General features: G+C 36.8%; 1 long non-coding RNA gene across 8 annotated transcripts in view; it reads left to right on the top strand.

Annotated features, from left to right (window-relative positions):
- The window catches only part of LOC122521377, a 48,644-nt gene extending 42,958 nt beyond the window's left edge, over nt 1–5,686 (top strand). For 6 of the 8 annotated variants that reach the window (XR_006304772.1, XR_006304777.1, XR_006304766.1 and 3 more), the window contains 2 exons: nt 1,546–1,704; nt 5,220–5,686. This is a non-coding gene — a long non-coding RNA (uncharacterized LOC122521377). Of the gene's footprint in view, nt 1–536; nt 764–854; nt 1,010–1,545; nt 1,705–5,219 lie in introns of those variants that run through there. The other 2 variants (XR_006304788.1, XR_006304752.1) reach the window with 2 other exon arrangements.
- Nucleotides 5,687–13,598: the final 7,912 nt, after the last annotated feature.

Consider the following 13,598-nt stretch of genomic DNA (forward strand, 5'->3'; position numbering starts at 1 on the left):
ATTTCCTATTAAAAAACGATTTCGATCACGATCGGTAGAATCATCATTCGTATTTCTTATCAAACGAAAAAAGAAACAAAAAGAAGGGATTCCTTCTACCTTTGGTTAATCGTTTCTCGTAGATCATCGAAAGAAAAAAAAAAGAAAATAAAGAAAACGATCTCTCTCTCTTATTTTCACTGACACACATCTTCAAACTAATCTCCTTAACATGAAACGGATCAACGAGGATAAAAGATAAAACTTGGGAATAGGAAATGAGGGAAATCAAATGAATATGATAAAAGTATGCGGAGATGATGACTTGTACCGAAAAAGGGAACGCGATCTTTGGACTCTGTGCCTTCCTTCATCCTTCGTGGCCGAGCTTCGGCTGTTTTCATGGCCGTCATTTAGTAGGTTCGTTCACCCCTGGGCGCAGGGTCGTACGAGGAGAGTAGAGGAGAGGAGAGAAGGGATGACGGTCGAGGAGGAATGAGGAGGAGGAGGAGGAGGTGGAGAAGGTGGAGGAGGTGGTGGAGGAGAAGAGAGGAGAGGAGAGGGGCCAGACGGCACGTACGGCTCGCCGTGCTGCAAACGGTGGAGACGCCGGAGGAGGGAGGCAGCGAGGGGATTCCGGAGAGCTCGACGAAGCTTCTGCGTCGGAGGGACGAGGAGGAACAGAAGGAAGAAGAAGAAGAAGAAGAAGGAGCGAGGCGGGGGAGAGAGAGAGAGAGGAGAGTAGAGGAGAGGAGAGATTGCGAGTAGTCGAAGGGTCGAGTAGGTGGGTGAGGAGAAAGCTGTTGGTGGTAGTGATAGTAGTAGTAGTAGTAATAATAGTTGTAGTAGTAGTAGTAGTAGTAGAGCTGCTTCTGGTGCTGCTGCTGCTGCTGGTGGTGCTGCTGCTGGTGCTGGTGATGGCAATGGAGAAGGAAGAGGGGGAACACATACAGAGAGAGAGAGAAAGAAAGAGACCAAGGGAAAAAGAGTTCAGGCAGGTCTGGGATCGGACGAGGGTGAATGCGTGACGGTGTGTGCCTTAGGCTTACTCTCTTTCTCTTTCTCTCTCTCTCTCTCTCTCTCATTCTATCGTTCCTTCCTCCTCTCGCTTTGCTTTGCCTTGCCTTGCCTTAGAGAAAACTGCCTGCCTGTGCCTACTTGCTTGCTTGCCTTCTTGCTTGCTTGTCTGCCTGCCTGCCTGCATGCCTCCCTTCTCTTTCCTCTCTTCTTCATCCTTCCTTCCCCCTTGTCCAGTCATCCTCCTAAACCTGCTCTCAAAGTCAGCAGATTTTTTTGGGGGATGCATACCCCTTTTTTCGAATCTTTTTTCTATCTAGTTTTTCTTTTTTTTAGTTCTTCTTTTTTTCAAGTAACTTGGCCTTTGATTATCTATCTTTTTGGTATAATCGTTATGTTCGGGTTGTTAAATATAAGATAATGGTTATATGTTTCAAATATAATGTTATATATGTGCAATAAATTCTTGTAATGAATAAATGCTAAGATACAATGAACGTTTTCATTTAAAATAGATTTATTAAGAATATTTATTCGATTTGATTGCAGAGGATGTACATACTTCGATTAATGTTGGGCATCCCAACGGAAATGTTAGCACGGACGAAGAAAAAAGTTTGGATCGGGAGAAGTGATAAAAGACACATCGGCAAGTGAGATCAAGCAACGCGAAGACTTCCAAGGCGATTATGTTGATAGTTGCGATCGGTAAGTCACGCGACCTTTTGGTGCTCCTTAATTGCTTCGATCTTTTCGATCTTGCAGCTTGTTGATCCACTAGCATTTATTCGACGCAAGGTATTTGCTTCGATCCGATATGATAAAATAAAGTCACTTCGCGTGAATACAAATTATTTAATAATTCATTTTAATTATGATGAATGTTAGAGACGAACGTATTCGTATACATTTTTCAGACTATTTTAATAACATATGAAAATGAATGGAAGCTTAATCATTTATTTGTAAAATAAAATAAAAGAAAAGAAAAGAAAGGGAAATGCGAAGGAAGAGAGAAAGAGAGAGATAGATAGATAGAGAGGGAAGAGGAGGAGAAGGCAGGTCGTTAACATGAAAGTTTCCTGGCGAACGATAAGGTTGTTCGTAATTCGCATCTCCTGCTCGATCAGGAGATGCATGCACATCGGAGCTTCAATTTCCATGATGGATGGGATCGGCCAGAGTCGTCCGTTCGATGCTCCATCAACGGACCACGCACCTGTCCAAGGTTTCTCTATCTACGAAGTGGTGTCACTAAATTTAGGTTTTCACCGGAAATGACCGTAAACTAAAATAATCGTTCGGATGTACGTACACGGGCAGATTATTAATTAATCGATAGGAATGGTTCTTCTTCTTCTTATTTTTTTTTTTTTTTTTTATTAAATTACGATAATAAGATAACTTTTTTTTTCGGTACTACATTATGAAAGATAATCTTTACGAGGTGAAAGTGTTCTATATAATACTTTTCAAGGTTACGCGATGGGAGTTTCAAGGTTCTTATGGTAACACCGCGAGATCTTTCATATTTAATTTCGATCGAATCGTTTAACTTGAAAAATTAACCGCTTTAAAGATAAAGGGTTTATTATATATTTAATTATTTAATTATTTAATTAATTAATTAATTAATATAATATAATTGTTTTAGAATCGAATTGTTCTTAGAATTTTGCGCGTGAAAATTTAAACGAGAATTTCTAATCGCTAGGAAATAAAGGGACGTGTCGGTTATCAAACACAGCAGGTATACCGCCGGAAGGTCCTCTCAAATTCTTTACACTATTAGTTTATCGTAGAAGATATATAGGATGGTGACAACTTCGCGACCTTTTATCATCGTCTTAACCGCTTTGACTCGCATTTCGTGAGAGAAGAACCCATTCACCAAAACGAAGCTTCTTCGAGGATCCTTTCACATACTTTTCGTCGATCGTAAATTCGAGGCGCGTTTACTTTGTAACGAAACGCGTTTACGTCGTGGAACGATCCTTCCTATCTATCGCGATTCAAAGGAATTCCCAAGGAAATATAATAACGTTTAAGTACTATTATAAACGTTCTATCATTCCTACAAAGATGTTTGCATTTTATTTTTATTTTCAGCTTTTTCTTTTACAAATTTTGAACGATTATTCGTTAGAAAAAAATTCTTCGTTAGAAGATGTAGATATTTTTGTTTTTGTTTTGTTTTTCTCTTTGACAACCACGATTTAGAAAATTAATTAACTTCGATTATTATTTTATTTTTTTAATATAACAACGCTTAAGTATTATTAAACGTTCTATCATTCCTACCAAGATGTTTGCATTGTATTTTTATTTTCAATTTTTTCTTTTACAAATTTTGAACGATTATTCGTTAGAAAAAAATTATTCGTTAGAAAATGTAGATATTTTTGTTGTTTTTTATTTTTCTCTTGACAATACGATTTTGAAAATTAATTAACTTCGATTATTATTTTATTTTTTTAATATAACAACGCTTAAGTATTATTAAACGTTCTATCATTCCTACCAAGATGTTTGCATTTTATTTTTATTTTCAGTTTTTTCTTTTACAAATTTTGAACGATTATTCGTTAGAAAAAATTATTCGTTAGAAAATGTAGATATTTTTGTTCTTTTTTTTTGTTTTTCTCTTTGACAACCACGATTTCGAAAATTAATTAACTTCGATTATTATTTTATTTTTTTAATATAACAACGCTTAAGTATTATTAAACGTTCTATCATTCCTACCAAGATGTTTGCATTTTATTTTTATTTTCAGTTTTTTCTTTTACAAATTTTGAACGATTATTCGTTAGAAAAAATTATTCGTTAGAAAATGTAGATATTTTTGTTGTTTTTTATTTTTCTCTTGACAATACGATTTTGAAAATTAATTAACTTCGATTATTATTTTATTTTTTTAATATAACAACGCTTAAGTATTATTAAACGTTCTATCATTCCTACCAAGATGTTTGCATTTTATTTTTATTTTCAGCTTTTTCTTTTACAAATTTTGAACGATTATTGGATAGAAAATGTAGATATTTTTGTTGTTTTTTATTTTTCTCTTTGACAACCACGATTTCGAAAATTAATTAACTTCGATTATTATTTTATTTTTCTAATATAACAACGCTTAAGTATTATTAAACGTTCTATCATTCCTACCACGATGTTTGCATTGTATTTTTATTTTCAATTTTTTCTTTTACAAATTTTGAACGATTATTCGTTAGAAGAAATTATTCGTTAGAAGATGTAGATATTTTTGTTTTTTTTTTGTTTTTCTCTTTGACAACCACGATTTGAAAAATTAATTAACTTCGATTATTATATGGATTTTATTTTTCTAATATAACAACGCTTAAGTATTATTAAACGTTCTATCATTCCTACCAAGATGCTTGCATTTTATTTTTATTTTCAATTTTTTCTTTTACAAATTTTGAACGATTATTCGTTAGAAAATATAGATATTTTTGTTGTTTTTTATTTTTCTCTTTGACAACCACGATTTAGAAAATTAATTAACTTCGATTATTATTTTATTTTTCTAATATAACAACGCTTAAGTATTATTAAACGTTCTATCATTCCTACCAAGATATTTGCATTTTATTTTTATTTTCAATTTTTTCTTTTACAAATTTTGAACGATTATTCGTTAGAAAAAATTATTCGTTAGAAGATGTAGATATTTTTGTATTTTTTTTGTTTTTCTCTTTGACAATACGATTTTGAAAATTAATTAACTTCGATTATATGGAAAAATTTGATTAACGTCTTGGCAACGGCCGGTACTAGAAATGCGTGTAATGCGTGTAATGCGTGAAATCGTATACACGCGAAACCTCGAAATGATAAAATCGCGTTAACTAGTCTTCCTCCGGAGAACGCACGTGCACGTTGTATATGCGATCCGCTAACACACGTGTTGTACACGCATGCGACTGTTTCACAATGTTTTCTTTTCGATCGTTCCATTCCTCCTATTTCTCTTCCTTCGGTATTCTCAATTTACATAAGATGGATGATACGTTTTCCGTTTTCTCTCTCTCTCTCTCTCTCTCTGTTCAAAATTCTTAGTAAAATAAATTTGGAAAAATTTTATTTATCAATTTTCAAAACTTTCCAGATAATAATAATAATAAAAATGTTCAAATGTAATAAATAATACGTAAAAAATAATCTATCGAATTTTAAATGCTTTTTATAATTGAAAGTTTCAGATCATAAAACTGGAGATCTCTTTGCAAAAATAAGAAGAAGAAGAAGAGAAGAAGAAAAATAAACTTGTCATCATCGGATCAAAAGCATCGATGTGATCGTAAAGGACTTTACATAGTCATTCTTCGGGTGTATATACGTCTATCACAGAAGAATCACTATATCAGTAGAACTCTAGTATATTTCATACTTTACTATTCGTTCAAATGAGATTGAAATTTGATTTACTATTAAAATCTGCTTTCTATTTCTACAACAATGTTCGTGGTTATCCATTCTTATCTTTTCTTGTACTTCGAAAATGTACGTTTCGATATGTCGTACTTTTCTATCTGATCTAATTTACGAATTAAATTTCCATTTCATACCTTTATAAATTCATGTATTACCTAATTGAAATATCCCTTATATTTCATATATTTTAAATAGGTCAGTTTAGTTATTTCACGAATAAACGGATTTCGCAAAATACTACTGCTCTAACATGTATAATAAAAAAATACGTATATCAAGCATATATATAAATGTATTAGTAGAGTAGAATAATTGTGCATGCGTTAGGCGAGATATTACTTGATAGTGTGTGGGCGTCGAAGGTAAATTCCGCTCGCGTTATCGTCGCGAGCGGTGCAGTGTGTGCACCAAGCGTAAAACCAGGTAGTGAAGAGTTTTCAAGTGGCAGCTGCCATCCAAATGCACCGCGTTTATGACGCAAACGCGGCCGAGTTGCTGCCGACCGATAGAAATTCGTTTCGTTTAGACATCACGAAACTTTTCAACGTGTTTATACCTAACTCATCGATTATTTTCCCTTATTTCTTTTCTTTTCTTTTTTATTTATTTATTTATTTATTTATTTCCTACACACTATATAATCTTTTTCAACTTGCGTTTTTTATTTCTCGTTTCATTAAACCTAGAACCGGTTCTAATCGTTTTCCTAAACACATCTTCATTATTTATTAGCACATGTGGTTTCTATGACAACATGCACACAGATGGTTTGTGTTGTGTTGCGGGAAGATCTACTGCTATTGGTTTTAAGGATCATTATGACTATTCTCACATCGGTAACTACAAGAAGGTAACAAAGTAAAGGCATTTATGTCCGAATGAATGCTCTTACTTCCACTCGTTTAATTAAAATTCTCCTCGTATAATCGCAGTTCATTCGGACTAGCTCGTAACACGTTCGAGTTATGCTTCACGTTGAATGGCGTCTGTGCAATAGTAAGGATACTTTACAGCGCCGTGAGGATGATTATCATGTCGCTAGTATCCTCATACATCTCTTTTGTTCTTAACCTTAGTGTTATCGGGGTGCTTTAATTAAATCGTGCCCCGACATTCGCTTTCCTTTCATTTTTTTTCATTTTTTTTTCTTTTTCTTTTTTTGCTTTACTTAAACGTTTTCTTTTTTTCCCTTTTTTTTTTCTCTTTCACAGGAAAAAAATAAATAAATAGATCGAAAAAATATGAAACAGGCAATGTTATTTTCTTATTTTTCTGTTTCTTTTTATCAAAATTTCGATCAATCATCCGATCAAACCTTTTTTTTTTCTTTTTCTACGTGCAAATATGATCGGACTAATTTAGGGTCTTAACTCTATCTAATTTTCCTATATGCATTCAGTTCTAAATTTGATTTATTTAATAAAAAGAAAAAAATCAAATATATCGAGTAATTTTTTGTTTAAAATCAACTTATATCGATAGTAAAATATTTTAATGAAGTTGTTCTCTCACCGATGAAACTCTTAAATCTTCTTTTGTTTCTTTTCCTCTTCGTCCATGAATATTTCTTCTTCTTCTTCTTCTTCTTATTCTTCCTCGCATAGGTCGAAAAGCGATTGTAACGAAGAATTCTAGACACCCGGCACGACATTCAAGCGAGAGAGTACGAAAATCTTTACGACGGATACTTTAGAGCGAACGACCGAAGGGTTGCAAAGAAAAGAGAAAGAGATCAAGAGTACGAGAAGAAAAAGAAGAAGGAAAAGAAACTGTAGAGAAATAAAGAAAGAAAGAAAGAAAGAAAGAAAGAAGATGACGAAAAAGAAGAAGAAGCAAGAAGCAAGAAGCAAGAAATACGGAATCAGGGCTTCGTAAAACGACGTAAGCGAGCGTCGGAATGGCTCGTAATGCTTGACGAAGGCATAACCTTAAAAACAAGGGTTGAGGGGGTGGGTAGCGGTGGCGGTGGTAGAGGGGGAGGCGGAGATGGAAGAAGGGAAGGAGTCGACCTGAGAAAGTTGGAGAAGAAGAAGAAGAAGAAGAAAGAAAAGAAGTAGGAAGAGAACGTGGGTTTGGGGACGGGGGTGGGGGGATGTAAGGGAGATTGAGAGGGTAGACGAGTATCCCTGCTGGGGGTCTCGACGTTACCTCTCTACGTAGGTTTGCTTGTAGGGGGTGGGGTAGAGATCAGGAGGTGAGGCAAAGCAAGAAGGAAAGGAGGCCTCTCTACGTAAATGAAACGATGTCGTTGACGACATTTGGAACAGATAATGGCGCGAATGTGCCGCGGGGGTGAACGAACCGAGGGTTGGACTGGGTTCAGTTGGTTGGGTCGGCTTGGGTTGGGTTGGTTGGTTGGTTGGTATCACATCAGCTATCGATCTTATAACGCTGTGTGTTTCCCGTTGTCTCTTCGTTCAGCTTCTCTCCCTCTCTATATATCTATCTCTTTCTCTCTTTCCTTCCTCCCTATTCGCACGCACGACTGTCATCTCTCTCTCTCTCTTTCTCTCTCATTTTTACTTCCTATCTCTGTTTTGCTCTTCCTTCCATATCATCTTCTTCTTTCATAATCTTCTTCCTCTCTCGAATGTTACTTTTTTCTACCGTTTTTTCCTTTACTTTTTTTTTTGCTTCTTACTACTACTATCGGTACTACTATCTTTATCCCTCTCTCTCTCTTTTCTCTTTATTTTTCTCTTTTAGACTACGTTAGGTCCGCCTCGTCGTCATCGTCATCGTCATCGCTGTCATCGTCATCGTCATCGTCATCGTCGTCGTCGTTATCATCGTCTCCTTCGTCGGCATCAACCCTTTCGCTACTCTTTCTATTTACCTACACGGAGCTCACCCCATGCGTACGGGGAATGCATGCGTGCGTGGATGCGTGCATACGCGTGTTACGCGCCCACGTACCCGGAGACGTTAATTTTCCGGGAAATTATTTCGCCGAGAAAAGCCGACGTTAGTACAGGAGGGGTCTCTTCCACTGTGCCTCTGGTGGTGCTGTTGCTGTTACTGCTACTGGTGGTGGTGATGCTAGTGGTGGTGGTGGTGGTGGTGGTGGTGAGGAGGATGGTAGTGGTGGTGGCACTGCTGCGAGGGAGGGACCGAGTGAGAAAGAGATATAAAGGGGCGTAGGAGGAGAGGGGACGTTAGAGGTATGCTTCTGTCGGTGAAAGAAAAAAAAAGTAGGATGACGGTGACGAGGATGGCGATATGATAGCATGAAGACTATCTCTCTCTCTCTCTCTCTTTTACCTTCCGGGCTATGACCCATATGCGCTTCTTACACATACATACACGCATACTTCGACCTCATACCATTCTCTACTCTTCATATCCTCCCCACGACCAACCCCCACCCAACTACTACACCCAGATGATTTTATTTGCCAGGATTTTGTCGGCACAGCCTTGAGTAGATTATAACTCTTTATGTTTAATACCCTTTTAAAGCTCCAACTAAATTCAATCGAGCCGATACTCTTTCGATATACCGCCCTACTACCAACCTCTACCAACTTAATCTTATTTATTCGAGATGGGTTCGACGTGAAAAATATCATTACTCCGTTCGAAAGTGTTTTTTGCGTGGTTCCTTACTTTTTTGTTTTGTTTTGGTAATATTTTAAGATTTACCCCGCCTTTGCTTTTTTTTTTCTTTTTGGTTATTTCAATATATTTATTTATATGTCGGTCGAAGAAAATTCTTCTTTATCACATTCGTTATTCTAAAGTAACGTATTCGTAGTTCTTGTAAAAAAGAAAAAAGAAACAAAAAAAAAAAGAAGAAAAAACCATTTGGACAAACTAGAAAAAAAAGAAAAATGTAAATTTGACACCGCGAGACAAAATTAGAAAAATAATTATAAAGAGAGGGAGAGAGAGAGAGAGAGGGAGAGGGAGGGAGTGTAAAAGGATTAATTTACATATATAAAAGATTTTAGTTTTTGATAAAGAAACGTTTGAAATTAAACGATGATTAAACATCGATAAATTAAACATTGAATATTAATGCAAATCGTTCGAGATACGTTTTACCAACTATTGCGTTGACCCAAAAGACAAATAATAATAATTATAATAATAATAATAATAATAAAAGAAAAAAATAGGAGATGGTAAAAATTTAAGTAAAACAAGAAGAAAAAATTATTCCACTAATCGATCGCAGCCAGCCAATCCTTTAATTATAATCTCAATTTAGTCTCGCAAAAAAAAAAAAAAAAAAGAGAAAAATTGAATTTCCTTTATATAAAAAGGCCAACCAACATCAATATCATTTATAAAGTGGATATGTATATACCAATGTCCCAGATATATCGAGTCGTTTAATTTTCGCATAGTATCATCTTACTCGGTAGGATGCCGTCAATCGATCGTGTTCGAGGAGAAGAAGAAACGGGAAACGCGGAGAGAAGAGAGGAGATGGTCGTTGTGCGAAAATGTTTCGAACGAGTTGCTGGGATCTCTTAATCCATAAGGGATGAAAAGGAGAGTTAGCGTGAGAAAGAAAGAAAGAGAAAGAGAAAGAAAGAGAGAGAGAGAGAATGAGCGAGGGTTTGAGCGACGTTCGAAACCGGAAGTCGGTTTCTCAGTCGGACAGAAGGTAGAGCTGGAGGAGAGAGAGGAAGAGGGTGAGAGAAGGGTGAGAGAAGGGTGAGAGAAGGGTAGTGTTGGTATTCGTAGACTCCTCTGAACGTACGCATGTACGTTCTGTGGAGACGTGCCGATCAGAGCTGTCAGGTTATTGTCTCGGCTTTTAATGGAACATCATGAGGCGCGAAATACAGAGCTGCTGAACTGAATTAAATGTCGGTGCGGTTTGCATTGAGGTCCTCGTCGTCCTAGTCGTAGTCGTAGTCGTAGTCGTAGTCGTAGTCGTAGTCGTAGTCGTAGTCGTCGAGGCCGATGCATAATAATGGAGGTAGGCCGGTTGAGTAGGTGGGTACTTCAATTCTCTCAAAACGAACGAAAGAGAGAAACGAATCGAGAACGATGACGATGTAAAAAGCTAATAGAGAAAAGAGAGAGATGACGGAAATATTAGGTTAGAGATATATATATATATATAATTATAGAATTACGTAAGATCAACGTGTTAGGTTTTTCGTCGAACATTCGTTAGCAAAATTCTAACCGGGTGATGTTAATCGGGAAAATTATTTTCTAAATTTAAATATCGAATCAAATTCTATCGTTTGCAAGTTGTTTTATCACGGTATTATTATGAAACTTTATGATAATAAAAGTTTAACAAATAATAATAATAATAATAATAATAATAATAAAAAGAAAAACAATCGAGAATAACGCGTACGATAAAAAAGTTGGTGGAAAAAAATTATTTACAATTGCTTTTCTACAAAAAAAAAAAAAAAAAGAACAATTACGTTTGTCATTTTTGTTAAAACGACGGGGTTAGAAACACTTTTCAAAACCATGATATTTTTGTAACCGCGTATTACAATTTATTGTCAGATGATCGGCTAATTAAAGAATCATTTTCAACAATATAAATATATATTTATATACAGGGAAATAGAATAGGGGTAGTACGAAAATTTACAAAGAAGAGAGATAACAACCCATTTATATTTTGGCGTTTTAATTGGAATAACAGAAAAAAAAAGAAAAATAAAGAAACGAAATTGGTCGAGATACATACGTATAGGATAGATCGAATTGAAAAATCAGTGCGCTTTTACGAGAGTGGAAGAGTGGGAGCGAGAAAGAGAGAAAAACAAATCTATCTATCTAGATGGATACACAAATAGATAGATAGATAGATAGATAGATAGATAGATAGTTCGTGTATCAGAGGCGAGAGACCGGTGGTATTAATTAGCCATATCCGATATCCATTTTATTTCGTTTGGCCGATGAGTTCGGCGATCGTTGCGCACATGTCTCAAAATAAACGGTTGTCAATCAAGCGGTCTGAGGGAGATGTGTTACCACGCGTGGGTGGAGCACGAAGTGACCGTACGACTCGGTGAGTGAACGAGAGGGAGAAATCTATATAGAGATAGATAGATAGATAGATAGATAGAATGAACAGAGAGAGAGTGAGAGAGAAGGAGAATTCCGAGAGAGGGGAAAATACCGTCGACGCGTGACGAACGATTCGTATCTCGTCGCGGATTACGCGCACCATCCGGACGCCCCGAACGTTTCGATAAAACTATATATTGATTCGTTATCTGTATATTCGTTCTTTTCGCAGCTCGACCCTTTCGATTATTACCCCTCCCCCCACTCCTCCATCCTCCCGCCGATACATCCGAAAAAACGATTAGTTTATTGACTCGATATTTTCATCGATTCGTATGAACACACACACACACACACACACACACAGATATATGGTGGAGATGGGAGTCTCTCATATGAGATCATTTCTCCTGACGAGATTATTCTCAGCTACGCGTTATGATTTTATCCGACTTCCTGGACAAATTTAAATTTAGGAGTCCTTATAGGATAATATTTTATTTTCTCCTTTCTTTTCGGATGAAATCCCCTTATCGTCGTTTAAAAAATGTTAAATAATAATTAATCATAGGTGTAATTTTTATTCGTAATCAAACGTAATTAATTACGCGGGCAAGAGTAATTGGCCATTTTTTATTCGTAGGATAAACGCGATCTCATGATTATTTTCGATCATTTAAAAAATTATAATTCGCATTTTTTGGAAATATATACCTAGTACAGTCATTTTGTTTGAAATTTAACGAGATCTATCATAGTACTTTTTAACTTGTTATTCTTACCAATTGAATTAGATTTATCTCTGACCAATGCCACTGATATCTCTACCGTAAAAAGAGCTACCGACGTACATGTACGATTACTTTCTTCCTAGAGACCACCATGAAGAAAAATAGAAGAAGAAGAGTGGGGACAAATATATAAATATAAATAAAAGAATAAATACAACCGAGAGAGGAAAAATACTTTTTTGAAGAAACCACTCTCACGAGACACATCTTGGTCGTAGAAGCATGGCCACCGGAAGTTGTCGTTTCCCAGTCAAGAAAGACGAAGACAGACAATAAAGACAAGCATGACGATAAAAAAGATAAAGAAAATGACTAGGATGAGGGTTGGAAGAGGAGGAGGAGGAGGAAAGAGGACTAGAAAGACGATAGAAAGACGATAGAAAGACGAACGAAGCTAAAGCCTATGCCGCTTTTAAATATAGTCGGTTGGCCGGTTATACTTGTGTGTGTGTGTGTGTTCGTCCACGTGGAGTGAGCATATATGCGTACACATTGCTACGTTATCAAAGGATTGAGAAGGCAGGCGAAGCGCCTCTGCATGAAATTTTGCGTGCATTATAAATGAACGCAGCCTTGCAGGTGGGGGACACGAAGAGATGGAGGGAGAGATGGGAAAGGGCTGCGTACGAAGGAGCAAGTGTGCGTGTTTAAGAGAGAAAGCGAGAGAGCAAAGTCAGAGCAACGTAGTAGTTGGGTTAGGTTGGGCCTGGAAGCGTTGGTTGGTTGGACGTGGCTCTAACCTACCGTAACGCTATAAAAATAACGGGCGACTTCTGTCCCCCTTCTTCTTCTTCTTCTTCTTCGTCTTCTTTAGTCTTCTTTCGTCTTCTTCTTTCTTTTCTCTCTTGCATCGTCGTCGATCATCTCGTCTTCCTCTCTCACGTCCACGTTCCACCACTCTCTTCCTTGCACCAACATCCTACTAACACTGCTCCTGCTCCTGCTGCTGCTTCTGCTGCTGCTGCTGCTGCTCCTGCTGCTGCTGCTGCTGTTGCTATTGCTTTTTCTCTTCAATACATATAGTACTTGCAGAAGAAGAAAACGAGAAACGAAGAAAGAGAGAGAGCATGTGCGTGCAGAGCATGTGTTACGCGAAAGGGGCCCCGTTCGTACATTGCCGAGTGTGTTTGCCTCGACACAAAAATGCCTGCCTTGGCAGCACGATCTTCCTTCTCGTAGGGCCCCTCGAAGAACTCTACCTTGCCTACTATTATTCACCATCTTTGATCTTCCTCGACAATACTATTTTTCTATTTGGCTTTTAGTTAAGGGTTAGGGTTTCTTTTCTTTTATTTGATTTTTTTCAACTCGTCGGGTGGACTTTTGTGCGAAGAAAAAATTGCGAAAGATTTA

The sequence above is a fragment of the Polistes fuscatus genome, unplaced genomic scaffold, assembly GCF_010416935.1.
Source record: "Polistes fuscatus isolate 324 unplaced genomic scaffold, CU_Pfus_HIC Scaffold1, whole genome shotgun sequence".
NCBI lineage: Eukaryota > Metazoa > Arthropoda > Insecta > Hymenoptera > Vespidae > Polistes > Polistes fuscatus.